Source organism: Rattus norvegicus, chromosome 16 (assembly GCF_021556685.1).
Source record: "Rattus norvegicus strain SHRSP/BbbUtx chromosome 16, alternate assembly SHRSP_T2T, whole genome shotgun sequence".
Classification (NCBI taxonomy): domain Eukaryota; kingdom Metazoa; phylum Chordata; class Mammalia; order Rodentia; family Muridae; genus Rattus; species Rattus norvegicus.
The window spans coordinates 11,553,334-11,570,954 of NC_141549.1; the positions used below are offsets into that span (position 1 = coordinate 11,553,334).

Here is a 17,621-nt window from a genome sequence, read left to right on the forward strand (position 1 = left end):
ACAGTCTTTTTGAACTTTGTCCATATCTCCCATGCTATTTAAGATCTGTTTGTAAAGCCACCTTATTCTCCCTAGTAATTACTATCAAGAGAGTTGCAAATGTCCACACTCTGACTCTCTGGTGTATATGCAACCCCGTTGGGCCGGAAAGGTCATTCGAGTTTTCTGTTTTCAGTAAGGGAAGGAAGGAAGGTCTTCCTTCTGAGGGGTCTCTAAACCATGACTTCACAAACTTTAGGCTACCCAGGAACAGTAAAGCAACTCCCCAGAATTTAGGAGGTGGGGTCCAGAGAATTAGAAACTCAAGGTTACCCTGAGCTGTATAGGGAGTTCAAGGTCAGATTAGGTCACCATGGGACTCCAACTCAAAAAAAACAAAACAAGGACAACAATGAATACACGCCAAGAATATACAGTCTTAGAAGCTTACGAAACTCCAGGCAAGGTTAATGGAGAAAGGGGGGGTGAGATGGGGACAAAAGGGGAACAAGAGATGGAGGAAAAGATGGAAGGGAATAGCGAGAGGAAAGGGAAAGTGAGAGAGGAGAAAGGAGATGTAGAAGGAGGGAGAACAGGAAAGGGGTAAGGAAAACGGAGGGAGAGGTAGAAAGGGACAGGAAAGAAAGGGAAAGGAAGAGAAAGGGAGAAGGGGAAGGGAGAGGAAGGGAAGGGGAGGAGCGGAATGAAGGGAAGGAGAGAAAGGAAGAGGAAGAGGGAGAGGGAGAGGGAGAGAGAGAGAGAGAGAGAGAGAGAGAGAGAGAGAGAGAGAGAGAGAGGGGACACAGAGAGAGACACGGAGAGAGATAGAGAGAGAATGAACCATGCTCTAAGAAATACCAGTGAACATATGCAAATCAAACCCAAGGACTAAATTTGAAAGAAACTGACAAAAAGTTAGACATTGGGGGTTTTGGATCTGTATTCATCCTGGATATTGCTCTGTACTTTCGGTGTTTTCGTGTGTCCCTACCTGTTTTTGGTATTAGAGTGACACTGGACTTGTAGAAAGAGTTTGGGGGGTGGACCCTCTGTTTCTATTTTTAATTTTTGAATAAATTAAACCTTCATAGTTGTAGATCTTTTTCCAAAGACTGTATGTAGTATTTAGTATTGCATGTATCTGGGCCTCAGTTTTGTTTCCTGGCTTTCTTTTTGTACAAAGTGTTTTTATTACTATTCCTATTTCTTCCTTTGTTATGAATCTGTTTAAATGCTTTTGTTCTCTTTATGTATATTGCATCCTCACCAAAGTTTTTCCTGCCTCTATTCCTCCCTGTTACCCCTCCACACATCCCCGTCTCTCAGACATACCTTGTCTGCTCTAGATCCATTCCTCCTCCATTTCCCTTCAAAAAAGAGCAGGTTTGCCAGTGATACCAACTAAAAATGTTTAACAAATATTACAGTAAGATTGGGTACAAACCCTCATATCAAGGCAGACAGAGCAACCCAGTAGAAGGAAAGGGGTCCTAAAAGAGACAAAAGGGTCAGAAATATTCCCAACTCCCAATGTGGTGAGTCCCACAAGAACACCAAGCTATGCAGCCTAACACACATATACAGAGGACCTAGCTCTGAACCATAGAGGATCCAAGATTGCTGCTTAAGTCTCTGTAAGCCGCTATGAGCCTCACTTAGTTGATTATGTGGGTCCTATTCTCTTGGTGTTTTGAACCCCTCGGGACTCTAAAATTCTTCTTCTCATCCCTTTTCAGGGTTCCTTAGCTTCACCAAGGATATCCTCCCTACAACTCAGAGGAGAGGAGGAGGGGGAAGGATTGTTGGAGAGGGTAACAGGGAGGAGGGCAGTAAATAATTAAATTAAATTAAATTTAACAAATCAGGTGGCCATACACTGGATTTACATCTGGGTCTTTGACTCTATTTTATTAATCTGCCTGTCTGGTTTATGCAATTTCCATGCAGTTTTTGTTGCTATAGCTCATAAGATCAGGAACGGTGGTAGCCTCCAGATGTTCTTTATTATACAGGGCTTTTCAGTTATCCTAGGTTTTTTATGTTTTCATAGGAAGTTGAGTATTATCCTTTCAAGCTCTGTAAAGAGTTTCTTTAGAATTTTGATGGAGATTACCTTAAAACTGTGGATTGCTTTTGTTAAGATGGCCATTTTCACTATGTTATTCCTACTGATCCATAATCAGCAAGATCTTTCTATCTTCTGATATTTTTTTCTATTTCTTTCTTCAAAGGCTTGATACTTTTGCCATGAAATTCTCTCCTCTGCTTGGTTAGTTACCCCAAGATATTTTATATTGTTTGTGGCTATTTTGAAGGGTGTTTTTTCATTTCTCAGGCCATTCATCATTTTTATATGGGAGAGCTACTGATTCTTTGAGTTAACTTGTATTTAGCCACTTCATTAAACATGTCCCTCAGCTATAGGAGCACCCTGATAGAATTTTTGCTGTCTCTTATATATTCCATCTGCAAATATAGATATTTATCTGCAAATAAAGATATTTTAAGTTCTTCCTAACTTGTATCCCTTTTATCTTCTTCAATGGTCTTAATTGCTCCAGGTAGAACTCAATTGCTATATTGAACACACATGGAGAGAGAAAGCAGCCTTTTCTTCTTCCGGATTCTAGTGGAATTGCTTTGAGTTTCTCTTCATTTAATTTGCTGTTGGCTATAGGAAGTAAATTGTCTTTATTATGTTTCAGTATGTCTGTCCCTTTTATCCCTGAATTCTCCAAGACTGTTATCATGAAAGGATGTTGGATTTTGCCAAACAGTTTTTTAGCATCTAGTGAGATTATCATGTAGGTTTTTTTTTTCTTTCAGTTTGTTATGTGGTGGGAAACATTGACTGATTATTGTATGTTGATCCATCCCTGTATGTCTGGAATGAAGACTATTTGATCATGCTGGGTGATCTTTCTTGACTATTTTTGCATCTATGTTCATGAAGAAAATTGGTTTGTAATTATCTTTCTTTGTGTGGTTTCAGTATCAGAGTGACTGTGGCCTCATAAAATGAATTTGACAATGTTCCTTCTATTTCGTAGAATATGAGCAATAGTACTAGTGTTATCTCTTCTTTGAATGACTGATAGAATTCTCCACTAAAAACATCTATTCCTGGAGTTATTATTTTTGGGGGGTTAGTGGATTAGGAAACTTCTATTTCTTTAGGAATTATAGGTATATTTAAATTATATGATATTGTTCGAGAGTGGTATCTATTGAGAAAATGTCCATTTCCTTTAGATTTTCCAATTTTTTGGAGTACAGGCTTTATAAAAGTATGGCCTAGTGATTTTTTGTATTTCCTCAATTTCTGTTATTATATGCCCCCGTTTTGTTCCTGATTTTGTTAATTTGGATACTGTCTTTCTCCATCTTTGAGTTGGGACAAGATTTGTTTATCTTGTCGATTTTCTCAAAGAACCAACTCTGTGTTTTATTAATTCTTTGTTTTGTTCTCTTTCCATTTTATTGATTTCATCCTAAGTTTGATTATTTCCTGCCATCTACTCCTCTTAGTGAGCTTCTTTTTGTTCTAGTGATATCAGACGTACCGCATTGCTTTTATTGTGTCCCATGAGTTTGGGTATGTTGTACATCCATTTTTATTGAACTCTTGGAAGTCTTTATTTCTGCCTTGACCACGTTATTCAGCTGAGAGTTGTACAGTTGCCATGGATTTGTTGCTATTGTTAAAATCCAGCTTTAACCCATGGTGGTGTGATAAGATGAAGTGGGTATTTTAATTTTCTTGCATCTGTTGAGACTTACTTTGTGTAATGTGGTCATTTTTGGGGAATGTTCCATGAGGTGCTGAGAAGAAAGTATAGTCTTTTGTGTTTGGGTGAAATGTTCTGTAGACATCTGTTAGGGACATTGGGTCATAATGTCTTTTAGCTCCAGTATTTCTGTTTAGTTTTTGTCTAAATGGCCAATCCACTAGTCAGAGTCAGGGATTGAAGGCTCACACTATCAATGTGTGAGAGTCCAGGTATGATTTAAACTTTTAAAGTGTTTCCTTTACTAACGCAGGTACCCTGGAGTTTGGGAAACAGATGTTAAGAACTAAAATTTCACTTTGGTTGATTTTTCCTTTTTAGAGTATGAAATGTCTTTTCTGTCCCTTTTGATTAACTTTGTTTTATTTTTGTCTATTTTGTTGAATATTTAGAATGGCTACACCAGCTTTTTATAAAGTCCATCTGTTTGGAAAATCTTTAATCAACCCTTTGCTCTGAGGCAATGTCTATCTTTGGTATAGAGGTGCATTTCTTGTATGCAGCAGAAGGATGGATCCTATTTTTATATCCATTCTGTTAGTCTTTGTTTTTTTATTAGGGGACTGATTGAGTTCATTGATATTGGGAGATATTAGTGACTGATGATTGTAAATTACTGTTAATTTGTTGCTATTGGTAGTGGTGGTAGTATGTGTGTTTTTGCGTGTTTGTATATGTGTGTGCATGCATGTGCACATGTGTGTGCTTACCTTATTTGTTTTTCTGGTGTAAGATTATTTATTGCCCATGGTTTTGTGGGTTTTTTTAACCTTTTTGGGTTAGATTTTTTTCTTATAGTACTTTCTATAAGGTTGGATTTGTGGATATATTTTGGTTAAATTTGAGTTTATCATGGAATGTCTTGTTTTCTTCATCTATGGTGATTGAAAGTTTTGCTTGGTAAAGTATTCTGAGCTGACATCTGTGGTCTCTTAGAGTCTGCAAGACATCTGTCCAAGCCCTTCTGGCTTTTAGAGTGTTCACCGAGAAATCAAGTTATAGTTCTTTACATGTTACTTACTCTTTTTCTCTTGAAAATTTTAGTATTACTTATCTGTGCTGAATGTTTAGTACTTTGATTATTATGTGGCAAAGGTACTTTATTTTCTGCTCCAATCTATTTGATGTTCTGTGAACTTCTTGTATTTGTATCTGTTTCTTTACATTAGGGTTATTTTACTCCCTTTGGGTTTGTTGAAATTATTTTCTGGGCCTTCAGGATGTGAATCTACCCCTTCTTTTATTATTATTTGATCATTTCATAGTATCCCAGATTTTCTGGAGGTTTTTGGCAGGAATTATTTAGATTTAATTTCTTTGACAAATGTATTTATTTTATTGAATCTTCAATGCTCAAGACTATTTCTTCCATTTCCTGTATTCTGTTGGTGATGCTTGTGTGATCGTTTATATGTTCTTGGCCTAGGGAGTGACACTATTAGAAGGTGTGAAACTGTGGAAGTAGGTGTGGCCTTGTTGGAGTAGGTGTGGATGTGGGCTTTAAGACCCTCATCCTAGCTTTCTGGAAGTCAGTCTTCCACTAGCAGCCTTCACATGAAGATGTAGAATTCTCATCTATGTCTGTACTTTGCCTGCCTGGATGCTGCCATGCTTCCTACCTTGATGATAATGGACTGAACTTCTGAACCTTTAAGCCAATTAAATGTTCTCCTTATAAGAACTGCCTTGGTTATGGTGTCTGTTCACAGCAGTAAAACCCTAAGACAGAAGTTAGTACTAAAAGTAAGGTACTGCTATGATAGGCTTGACCATAGTTTTGTTTGGAAGAATGTGGATTTGGGGACTTTGGATTTGGAAAGCAGTAGAATGCTTTAAATTGAGCTTAATGGATTATCCTAGTAGGTACATGGATGACTTTGTTGCTGAGAGTTATTTAACTGTGCTGACCTAGTACAGGAGGTTTCAGTGGAGAAGAATTTCAGTATGTGGCATAATGATTGTTTTGGTGAAGAATGTGGCTACTTTTTGCTATTCTTTGAAGCATCTGCCCGAGGCTAAGGTGAAGAGATCAGATCAATTACTTGACAAGGGAAGTCTCAAAAATGTCTATCTTACACTTTGTTCTCTGGTTAAGTCTCATAAAAAGCATTTTAAACAAGCATATTAAGCTGTGAAAGGAAAATATAAAATGTATGGTTCAAGGATTTAAGGGATATTAGGAACTGAAATGGGGCTGAATCCTGTGTTACAGGAGATAACAAATTAAGGAAGTGGAATTTTGGGGCAAAATTCTACCCAGCCAAGTATAGATTCAGGCATGGTGGTAAACACCTTTAAACCCAAGAGATAAAGATAAGGTGATCTCTGAGTTCAAGGCCAGCCTGAGACAAAGTTCCCCAGCTTAAATCCAGGCATGTTGGTACACACATACCTTTAATCCCATGCATATCTTTGAGTTCAAGGTCAATCTACAGAGAAGAATCCAGGATAACTAAGCTTAGGCAGTGAAGGAGTTGGAAAAGAGGAGGTTAGTGGTAAGGTAATAGAACAAGGAGGTTCTAGCTCCTGAAAGCAGCAGAGCTTGGTAGCTTCGGCCATGTGGGCCTGCTTTACAGTCAAGAAAAGACTACTGGGACAATTGATGCTGGTTAGCTGGAGCTAAGAAATTAGCAGTGATTAACAAGAGACCTGCATCATTGAGGTTAAATTGAAAAGCTCTCAGGCAGAACTTTCCCTCGGGATGGAGACCCTCCAACTCCAAAGACCAGACCAAGACACCACAGGATGCAATCAGCAAGAGGATTTGGTTTATTGTCGGGATACACAGGCACAGGCACCTGCGGGCGCTTCAGTCACTCGGGGGACTGGCGCGCCCCACAGAACCAAGGATGGGCTTTTATAGGATTTTGGGGAGCAGAAGCAAGCATACAGAAGCAGATGCATGGTTACAGGGATATAATTGGTGGATTCTAATATGGCAAGGGTTTAGCCCGGGGGCAAGTTTCCTAGCTACCTTCTAGAAACATAACGGCTGACTCGGCCCCCCAAGGGTTCAGCCCGGGGGCAAGTTTCTTAGCTACCTTCTTGGAACATAACGACTGACTCGGCCCCCCACCAGGGTGTGGGACCTCTCCTGGGGCTTTTCTCATTGTCAGGTGCTCAACAGCAGTCCTCCTGTTGCCAGGCCTTCAACCAAACACATCTTGTTTGGCAGCCGCTGTGTACTCAGTGTTCTAACCTTTCTCTGAACCAGTCATCTTAAATATAGCCTTGCAAAATGGCGTTACTGCTGCTAAGCTGGGGTCTTTCATTCCCCCATTTTTTTGCTAACTTTGAGTGAAATCTTTCACTCGACTTGGTCAAGAAATTTCTGTCTGGTGGGGGCTTATTCCCTCACTGACTCTAGGCCACAAAAGGGCTAGGAGGAGCCACGTAGGAGTTTTAACTTTAAGGGGTTTGGAGTGCGCTGAACTCTCCATGTCTGGGGTGTAGTGTTGTGATTAGTCAATTCCTCAGACCGGACTGCCTTGACGTGTGGTGCGTGGATCTAAGGAGGACGGTGTAGGGTCCTTTCCACCGTGGCTCGAGATTCTTGGTCTGGTATCTGCGCACCCACACGGTGTCTCCAATCTGGAATGGGATGCTCAAGCTTGTCCTGGTAGGCAGCGGCCAAAGGTCTCCAGACGTCTCTCTGTACAATCTGTAGGGCCTGTAAATGGGCCCTCAGAGAAGGGCTGTCAGCAAAATCAGCAATGTTTGAATCAAAGAAATGGACAAATGGGGGTGGTGCTCCATACATTATTTCAAAAGGAGTTAGACCATGGGGGCCCGGGGTATTCTGGGCCCGATATAGAACTAGGGGAAGGAGGGCCACCCAATCCTTTGAGCCAGTTGCAAGCGTAAGTTTGGATAAAGTCTCCTTAATTGTTCTATTCATGTGTTCTACCTGACCTGAACTCTGGGGTCTATAGGCACAATGTAATTTCCAATCAATCCCCAGCAATTTGGCCACCAACTGACTTACTTGGGAGACGAAAGCGGGCCCGTTGTCTGACCCCAACGCTTGAGGCATGTCATACCTGGGAAAGATTTCCTCGAGGAGCTTCTTGGTGACCATTTTTGTAGTCTCGTGCTTCGTGGGGAAGGCTTTGACCCATCCTGAGAAGGTGTCTATAAACACTAGGAGATACTTGTATCCATATATACCTGGTTTAATTTCAGTAAAATCAATTTCTCAATGGATGTCGGGACGGTGTCCCCTAGGACGAACTCCTTGTCCAATCATGGTCCTTTCCGGGTTAACCTGAGCGCACGCTTTGTAACTCTCAGTCACCTTTTGTATCGCTTTGTCCCAATTCAAAAAAACACAGATTTATCTCTTCCCGATCTAGTAAGGTTTTTATCTTCTTAAACCCCAAATGGGTTAATTTATGTAAAAAGGAGATCAATTCAAAAGTCCTTTGTAGACCCACTGTTTTAGTTGAGGGTGGTAGATGGCCCCCATTTTTTCTAGGAGCCCTATGTCCTCATGGGCATAAACCCAACTGGTTTGTCCCACTGGTGGGGACGTGGGTTGGTCTGGGCTATTTAAGGGCAAGATTTGTTTGTTCATGGCCGCTTCTCGCGCCGTGGCATCGGCCAGCCGGTTTCCTCGTGCCTCTGGGTTGTGCCCTTTCTGGTGTCCTGGACAATGTATAATACTCAGTCTTTTGGGCAAGAATAGGGCTTTTAAGAGGGCCAGAATTTTAGCCTTATTTTTAATATCTTTACCCTCAGATGTGAGCAGCTCCCGCCTCTGGTAGATCTCCCCGTGGATGTGTGCTGTGGCAAAGGCATAACGACTGTCTGTATATACATTTAGCCTCTTACCTTTTGCCATCTTGAGCGCCTGAGTCAAGGCGATGAGTTCAGCCCATTGTGCGGAGGTACCAGCAGGCAGGGCTTTCGCCCAAATCACTTTGTCCTCCGTAGTGACCGCAGCTCTAGCCTTTCGCTCTCTCTCTGCCAAGAAGCTGTTGTCATCCGTGTACCATGTGTGGTCAGCATTCTGAAGAGGCTGGTCCAATAGGTCCGGCCTGGTTCTATGTACTTCTGTGAGGATTTGTAGGCAGTCATGCTGTTCTGCCTCCTCTGGTAGAGGAAGCAAGGTGGCAGGATTGAGGGTGACTACAGGCCCAAACTGAACCCGTTCTGCATCTAGTAACAAGGCTTGGTGTGAGAATTAGAGAGCCAGCGGTCTGGGGGCTGCTTTACCAAGGCCTCCACTGCGTGGGGTGCTAGGATGGTGAGTGGCTGTCCCAAAGTCAATTTTCCAGCATCTTTGATCAGGACAGCAATAGCAGCCACCATCCTTAGGCACGGTGGCCAGCCGGAGGCCACAGGGTCCAATTTCTTAGACAGGTAGGCCACAGGGCGTTTTCAGAGTCCCAACCTTTGTGTTAGGACCCCTTTAGCATACCCCTGTTTCTCATCGATGAACAGTTACTGAGCAAATTGTAAGGGTTTGGAACAGTCAGATGAATATCTTCTATCCTCTTGTTGACCTTTCTCAAGTCTTGTATTGGCCTATAATCTCCAGTGCCGGGTTTCTTAACAGGCAGAAGAGGCGTATTCCAAGGCGACCGGCAGGGGACTAGGATGCCTTGATCTAGAAGCCTCGTAATGTGAGGCCTTATACCTTGATAAGCTTCATGTGACAGGGGGTATTGTTTTATGGAGACTGGAGTTGTAGTGGCCTTTAACTGTATAATTAAGGGGGGCTGTTGGAGCGCCAACCCCATCCCACCAGTCTCTGCCCAAGCCAGTGGAAAATTCGTGACCCAAGTGTCTATTTCTAGGGATTGTGGCTTGTCCTGTCCCAGTTCATATAGTCTATATTCATAGAACTTGAAGGGGAGTTCCGTGGGGGCCAGTTATTCGGGCCCCTCCTTTCTCAAAATGAATTTGTGCTTTTAGTTTGGTGAGCAGATCATGGCCCAGCAGAGGGTACGGGCAGTCCGGAACATGTAAGAAAGAATGGGTCACCTTACCGGTAGCCAGCTGAACCCGGCGGTCCGTAGTCCATCGGTATTGTTTCTCACCAGTAGCTCTTTGTACCCAGGCCGTCCGGTCGCTGAGTTGTCCTGAAGCTTGGGTGAGGACTGAATGCTGGGCTCCTGTGTCTACCAGGAAAGTAACCGGCTGCCCCCCAACTTTAAGCGTTACCCTGGGCTCAGGGCGGGGGGGCTCCTGGCCCTGACCTCCCTAATCTTTATCTAGAGCCAAGAGGGAGGTTTGTGGTCGAGGCTTTCGGGGTCCACCAGGCTTCTTGGGGCACTCTCTGGCCCAGTGCCATTTCTCTTTGTAATAGGCACATTGATCTTTATCCAGCTTCAGCCCCTTTCGAGCTCCCCCCTATCTCCCTTCCTTTCTTGGCCCTGAACTACGGCGGCCAAGATTCGACTCAATTCTCTCTCTTATTAAAAATCTTTTCAGCTTCTTTAAGTAAATCCTGTAATGTATAGCCCTGCAAATTTTCTAACCTCTGTAACTTAGTCCTGATATCTGGAGCAGCCTGCCAGATGAAGGACATAGAGACACTCGTCATTTGTCCTGGGTCATCTGGGTCATAGGGAGTGTACATACGGTAGGCCTCCTTAAGTCTCTCTAGAAAGGCGGAGGGAGTTTCCCCTGTTTCCTGTAATACCTGTTTTACCTGAGCCAAATTAGTAGGGCGTCGTATAGCCCCTCGGAGACCCGCTAGAAGCAACTGGCGATAAAGGCGTAGGTGTCCCTTACCTTCAGCTGTATTAAAATCCCAGTTTGGTCTCTTAAGTGGGAATGCAGCATCAATTTTTTCAGGCAGCTGGGTGGGACGCCCATCATCTCCCAGAACATGCTTTCTGGCCTCTAGGAACACTCTTTGTTTTTTTCTGAGGTTAAGAGGGCCTGTAAGAGCTGTTGGCAGTCATCCCAAGTAGGCTGGTGGGTAAGTAAAACAGATTCTATTAGGTCGGTGAGTGCCACCGGATCTTTGGAGAAAGAAGGGTTGTGTTGTTTCCAATTGTAAATGTCAGCTGCTGAAAACGGCCAGTATTGGGTCTGGCCACCGGTTCCCTGTCTAAGTGGGAAAGCCTGGGAGGTTGAATCGGGCATCACCTCGCGCTTATTGTGTAATCTCCCTGCGACAGGGGAGAAACCCTTATCAGACTGTGGCCCGGCAACTGATCTGGCCGGCGGCTCTGCCTCCTCCGTTTCAGCCGGGCCTGTCAGAGAGAAGATCTATGAGAGGGGAGTTTGGGTCTGCCGGGAGGACAGGTTTCTTAAGACGTGGCCGGCAGACCGGGCGGGGCCGAGGGGACAGGCTGGGGGTTGAGGGGAGGCCAATTCGGGTCCACGAAGGGTTCCGCCTGGGGGGGGGGTTAAGGCGAGACTCTCTCAAGTGATAATATAAGGAACCTGGTCAGGATGTCCGTGGACGACCCGATCTTTAACCTGTAAAATAATGATCTTATTAAATGTGTCATTCACTGGCCATCCTGCTCCGAAAGTGGGCCACTCGGATGTGTAGAGAGTCTGCCCTTTTCCTTTTTTTTTTTTTTAACCTCGACGGACTGGTTGTATGCCCGGTTGTGGACGTCTTTCCAATGATCAAGAGTGAGACTTAGGGGTGTTGTTAGGGACTGTCCCATGTTAGTTCTAAGGAAGATTAGAACACAGAGAAAACAAACAACACCAACAGTCAAACAAACAACAGACAGGCGTGCTGCACGGCTTTGGTACCAAACTGAAAGCAAAAAGTCAGATGGAGGTGGCAAAGGTCCGGGGCCCTCTGAAAGCCAAAAATACAGACAGAGGTGCCGTTAGTCCGGATCTTTCTCCTCTCCCAGATTGGGCCCCGAAAAGTCGGGCCCCTAACACCCTTGGAACGTCTTCCAGGGCTGCGGGGCGAGAAGTCCGAGCTCGTCAGCTCCTTCTTCGTCCCACCCAAATTCCAAACAACCTGGCTGAGCGCTCACAGAACAGACCTGGCTGAGCGCTCACAGAACAGACCTGGCTGAGTGCTCACAGAACCTGGCTGAGCGCTCACAGAACAGACCTGGCCGAGCGTTCACAGAACAGACAGAATAAGGCAGAACGAGACAGAATCAGACAGACGCCGGCCGGCTTACCTCCCAGTGGGTGGTCGGTGGTCCCTGGGTGGAGGATCTCCTTTCCCGGCCAATGCACCAAATGAAAAGCTCTCAGGCAGAACTTTCCCTCGGGATGGAGACCCTCCAACTCCAAAGACCAGACCAAGACACCACAGGATGCAATCAGCAAGAGGATTTGGTTTATTGTCGGGATACACAGGCACAGGCACCTGCGGGCGCTTCAGTCACTCGGGGGACTGGCGCGCCCCACAGAACCAAGGATGGGCTTTTATAGGATTTTGGGGAGCAGAAGCAAGCATACAGAAGCAGATGCATGGTTACAGGGATATAATTGGTGGATTCTAATATGGCAAGGGTTTAGCCCGGGGGCAAGTTTCCTAGCTACCTTCCAGAAACATAACGGCTGACTCGGCCCCCCAAGGGTTCAGCCCGGGGGCAAGTTTCTTAGCTACCTTCTTGGAACATAACGACTGACTCGGCCCCCCACCAGGGTGTGGGACCTCTCCTGGGGCTTTTCTCATTGTCAGGTGCTCAACAGCAGTCCTCCTGTTGCCAGGCCTTCAACCAAACACATCTTGTTTGGCAGCCGCTGTGTACTCAGTGTTCTAACCTTTCTCTGAACCAGTCATCTTAAATATAGCCTTGCAAAATGGCGTTACTGCTGCTAAGCTGGGGTCTTTCAAAATCTTCTGAAAGGTGTTTTTTGAGAGCACAAGAAGCTGTGTTCCAGAGATAGCCAAGATTGTACCTCGTGCTGCAGCTAGACTTGGTCATGTGTAACAGTCACCCAGGTAGTACTGTTTTTGAAGGCATAATGGGATCAAGAAAAGCGGCTAAGCTTTAGCACTGTGAGAGGCCATGGAAGGCCATTGGTGAAGGTACAGCCTCAGATGTAGTTGAAGGTTCAGGACTGAAAGGGTCATGCAAAGGATTTGAGGTTTGGCACCTTGAAGAGAGCCTATGAGAGGCTATGTGTGAAGCTTAGGTGCAACGGAAGACCCAGGGTATTGGAGATGCCAGTACCATGGGATGATCACCAAGAACAGCAGCAGCAGTGGAGTAGGTCAGCCTGAGCTTAGAGCGCTACAGAGAGCAGAGCTGAAGAAGTGAAACAAGCCCTTTGGAAGAGCCCATAGAATCATGTGTGCATCCCAGTCATTGAAACAAGATTTTCAAGATGTCAGAGCCATAGGTTATCTGCTGAGGAAATCTGCTAATGGAGTGAAACCAGCTCAGAAAAAGAAGTTGTTTTTCAGGCAAGAAAGATAAGTGGATATTAGCCCAAAAGCTCGGAATACCCAAGATATAATTCAGAGACCATATGAAGCTCAAAGAAGAAGGAAGACCAAAATATGGATGCTTTGGTCCTTAGAAGGGGAAAAACTACTCACAGGAGGAAATATGGAGAAAAAGTGTGGAGCAGAGACTGGAGGAAAGGCTATCCAGAGACTGCCCCAACTGGGCATCCATCACATATACATACAGCCACCAAACTCAGACAATATTGTGTTTGCCAAGAAGTGTAGACTGACAGGAGCCTGACGTAACTGTCTCCTGAGAGACTCTGCCAGAGCCTGAAAAATACAGAAGCAGATGCTTGCAGCCAACCATTGAACTGAGAATGGGGTCCCCAAGGGAAGAGTTAAAGGACGAAAGGAGGTGAAGAGGTTTACAACCCCATAAGAAGAGCAACAATATCAACCAACTAGACCCCCAAAGCTCCAGGAGACTAATCCACCATCCCAAGAGTACACAAGGATGAACCTATGGCTCCAGGTACATACGTCGCAGAGATATCAATGGGAGAAGAGGCCCTTGGTCCTATGAAGGCTCAATGCCCCAGTGTAGGGGAATGTCAGGGCAGGGAGTTGGGAGGGAGTTGAGGAGGAGCACCCTCACAGAAGCAGGGGGAGATAGCGGGTTTCTGGAGGAGAAATTGGGAAGGGTGGATAACATTTGAAATGTAAATAAAAATTATCCAATAAAAGAAAAAATGTATATGAAAAAAAGGAGTTGGAGATCTGAAGAACTCTTCGACATCAGGCATGGAGATGCAGAGTTTGGAGTTTGCCCAGCTGTTTTCCTAACTTGCTTTGGGGATTGCAGTTAAGTGATCTGATGAAGCTCAGAAGAGACCTTTAATTTTGAACTTTTAACATTGTTGAAACTGCTACAGTCTATGGGGGCTTTGGAAGTTGAACTAAATGTATCTTTTATTATGCTATGTTTAGGTATGGCCTCCATAGCCTCATATGTTGGAATAATCCTATGGTGACCAGGGAGTGGAATGTGATGATTTGTGTATGCTCAGCCCAGGGAGTGGCACTATTAGAAGGTGTGACCCTGTGGAAGTAGATGTGGCCTTGTTGGAGTAGGTGTGTTATTGTGGGTTTGAGCTTTAAGATCCTCATCCTAGCTGCCTGGAAGCAGACTTCCACTAACAGCCTTCAGATAAGGATGTAGAACTTTCCTCTCTGCCTGTACCATGCCTGCCTGGACGCTGCCATGTTTTTTGTTTTTTGTTTTCTCTTTTTTCTTTTCACTTTGTTTAAGGGAGTTATTTATTTCTTTTGATGGTTTTTGTTTTCCTGAATTTCACTAAGGATTTATTAATTTCTTCTTTAATGACCTCAGTAACCATCATAGAGTTGCAGGAGGTAGAGTGACTGCAGATAGGGTAGGGGAATGCCGAGATAGTCAGAGATTATGGGATTTTAGCAGAAGGGCAGCCTACATGTCCTGCTTAAGGTTTTTAAGTGTCTTCTTGGTTTAAGTTTGGATGAATCAACATAATCTTGGATGAATCTAGAAATGTGTCAAATTCACATTTTTCCCTTAGAGACTGTGCAGCTCAGTCTGCCCTCAAACTCCATATTTAGGTGAGGCTGGCTTTGAACTCCTGATTCTTCTGCCTTTGCCTTGAAAGTATTAAGAATATAACCATGGTTTTAAAGTCTAGCTGGTATTTTAAACTGAATTGAAAGCATTTTTTACGATTCACCTCCTTCCATTACAGATCACCCTCTTTCATTTGCAATATTAATTTGTTAACACAGGAAGTGGAGTCTTAAACTGATTATGAAGAAAGTGGTCTATCCTCAATTACACTAAAACATATTAATTTCTAACTACCTAACATTAAGGCAAAAACAACCAATTTATCTTCCATAATATAATTATGTTAGATGATGTGTCTAAATGTATAAATTATAACGAAATTTATGTTATAAAAAACCTAAAAGAGTATATTTGTGAATTAAGGAACCCCCACCCCATCCTCCGGCTCTGGCTCTGGCTCTGGCTTTGGTTCTGGCGCTCTCTCTCTCTCTCTCTCTCTCTCTCTAGTTTTAACACTAGGTCTCTAGCTCAGCGACTTATCAGTTTATTGGGAGAATTAAATACATTCTTCCAGAGGTCACTGAAAGCAATAATCCTAAGTAAATACTTATAAAGTTGATTTCATTGCAACCTTCAACAAATGTGCTCAGCACAAGACTATTTATGAAAAGAAGTCTTGTTTGGGAGAAATGTAAACATCACATTTCTAAATAATCCATTTCTCAAAGTAAACAGAACAACACAGCAACTAAAAGAGGCATTAAACACATTTTAAGCAAATGAAAATATATTGAAATTGGTAGGCTACTAGGAAGGTAAAAACAAACAAACAAACAAACAAACAAACATCAGAAAATTAAAAGGACAAGAGAAAGGATTTCTTGCTTAGAGGTGTGGTTTGCATTTCTGGCCAGTTGAGTGATGAATCCCAACATCACTGAAGGAGGGTTGGAACCTCCCATGAACCTTGCCACATCTGTGAGAGAGATCTCAAACAAGACTGTTGGAAGAATGAATGGAATCTTTTTAAGGCTAAACCTTCTGTGACTTTGAATTTAGTATTATTGAGTTATTTAGTATTATTTAGTATTACTGAGTTTAGTATTCTCTCATGCTGTGCCTTGAATTAAAAAAAAAAAAAAGATTTCCATAAGCCCATTTATTTGAACCATTGGCCACCTATTTGGGGAGGTTATGGAACCTTTAGGAAGTAGAAACTTGTTTAACCAAGTATATTATTGGGGTGACTGTGAGGGTTTATGGCCTCATTCTGTTTCCTGATCAATGTTTGCTTCCTGCGTGTGGATGGAAATGTGATTAGTCAGCTTCCTGCTCTTGCTGCCTTAACTATGCCTTCCTGCATCATTATGGGCTCTCTAAAACATCTGCAAATGTAAGCTAAAGCAAACTTTCTCTCCCTTAAGTTTCTTTCAGTCATGGCATCTAATCACAGCATTAGTAAAATAACTAATATGCATCTCATCAATAAGCTTGAACCATGTGTGCCTCACACACCACTTTTCCTTAAAGAAAGGAAATGCTTTAAAAAAAAACAAACCATGAACTTTATCTTTTGTGCTAACTAAATTTTCAATTGTTTAGTCATAACTGGTGGCCTTTACATTCTTAGAGAGATGGAAGTTGAAAAGCCACATAATTATTTAGGTTGACACACAGGAGAAGATCTGGCTAGTCCAACAATGGCTGTTTTCACCTTGGATTGGATGAACATCTAGTTGCTCCTTCTCACTACATAAGGCTCCCAAGAAATCACAATCTGATGCAGAGGACAGAGAGGACCCTTCAAGAACCAGTAATCTTCATTTAACCTTGGAAGGCCAAAGAAGCTGGGTTTCAATGTCGATAAAGGACAGTAGCATCAGGGCCCACGCAGCACAATGGAGAGGACAGACATGGAAGCAAATAGAATAGACCAACCAACAGCTTTTCTCTAAGGCCAGCCAACCTCCCTCCCTCCCTCCCCCCTTCCTCCCCCTCCCTCCCCCTCCCCCATCTCTCTTTCACTCCTGCTGCTTCTCTTCCTTTCCTATTTCCTTCCCTTTATTACCTCCATTTATGTACTTATTGATTTTTATTTATTTTTCTTTACTTGACACCCTGATTACATCTTCCCCTCCCTCTTCTCCTCCCAGTCCCTCCTTCTCACCTCCTGTAACCTCTGTCCTCCTGTTCTCCCTTTCTCTTCAGAAAAGTGGAAGCTACCCATGAATATCAACCAGACTTGGCATCTCACATTACAGCAGGACTAGTTATACCTTATCCTATTGTGGCCAGTCAAGGCCCTACCATTTGTGGCGTAGATATTCAGAATTGAGACATCATCTTGGTAAATTTTTCCTTTGATAAGTATGAAGTATCATGTGCCTTTCCCGATCTCTTTTGATTATATTTGGCTGAAAGTCCATTTTACTAGATAATAGATTATCTACTCTAGCTTGTTTCTTGGATCCATTTGCTTGGAAAACTGTTTTCCAGGCCTTTACACTGAGGTAATATTTATCTTTGCTTCTGAGTTGTGTTCCTTGTGTGCAGCAGGATGATGGATCCTGTTTTCACATCTATTCTGTTAACCTCTGTCTTTTATTATGGAATTGAATCCACTGACACTGAGAGATATTAATGATCAATGATTGTTAAATCCTTTTATTTTGATTTTGGTAGTGAGACTGTATGTGTCTGTCTGTCTGTGTGTCTGTGTGTGTTTCAGTGTGTTGTGTCCGTGTGTGTGTGTGTGTGTGTGTGTGTGTGTGTGTGTGTTTGTGTTTTGTTTTTCTGGTGTACAATTATTTATTTCTTATGTTTTCTTGGGTGTGGTTATCCACTTTGTGTTGCAATTTTCCTTCTATTATCTTCTGTAAGTCTGAATTTGTGGATAAATATTGTTTAAATTTGTTTTATTTTT

General features: G+C 43.1%; 2 long non-coding RNA genes across 3 annotated transcripts in view; one reads left to right on the forward strand and one right to left on the reverse strand.

Moving 5' to 3' along the window:
* LOC146583947 (uncharacterized) overlaps positions 1-17,621 on the forward strand; it is a 412,373-nt gene that overhangs the window by 389,597 nt on the left and 5,155 nt on the right.
* The window catches only part of LOC148000389 (uncharacterized), a 319,504-nt gene that overhangs the window by 59,248 nt on the left and 242,635 nt on the right, over positions 1-17,621 (reverse strand). The window contains exon 5 of one of the 2 annotated variants that reach the window (XR_015639647.1): positions 6,650-7,462. The exons of the other annotated variant lie outside the window; for it this stretch is intronic. This is a non-coding gene — a long non-coding RNA (uncharacterized LOC148000389). Of the gene's footprint in view, positions 1-6,649; positions 7,463-17,621 lie in introns of those variants that run through there. 2 annotated transcript variants of the gene reach the window in all.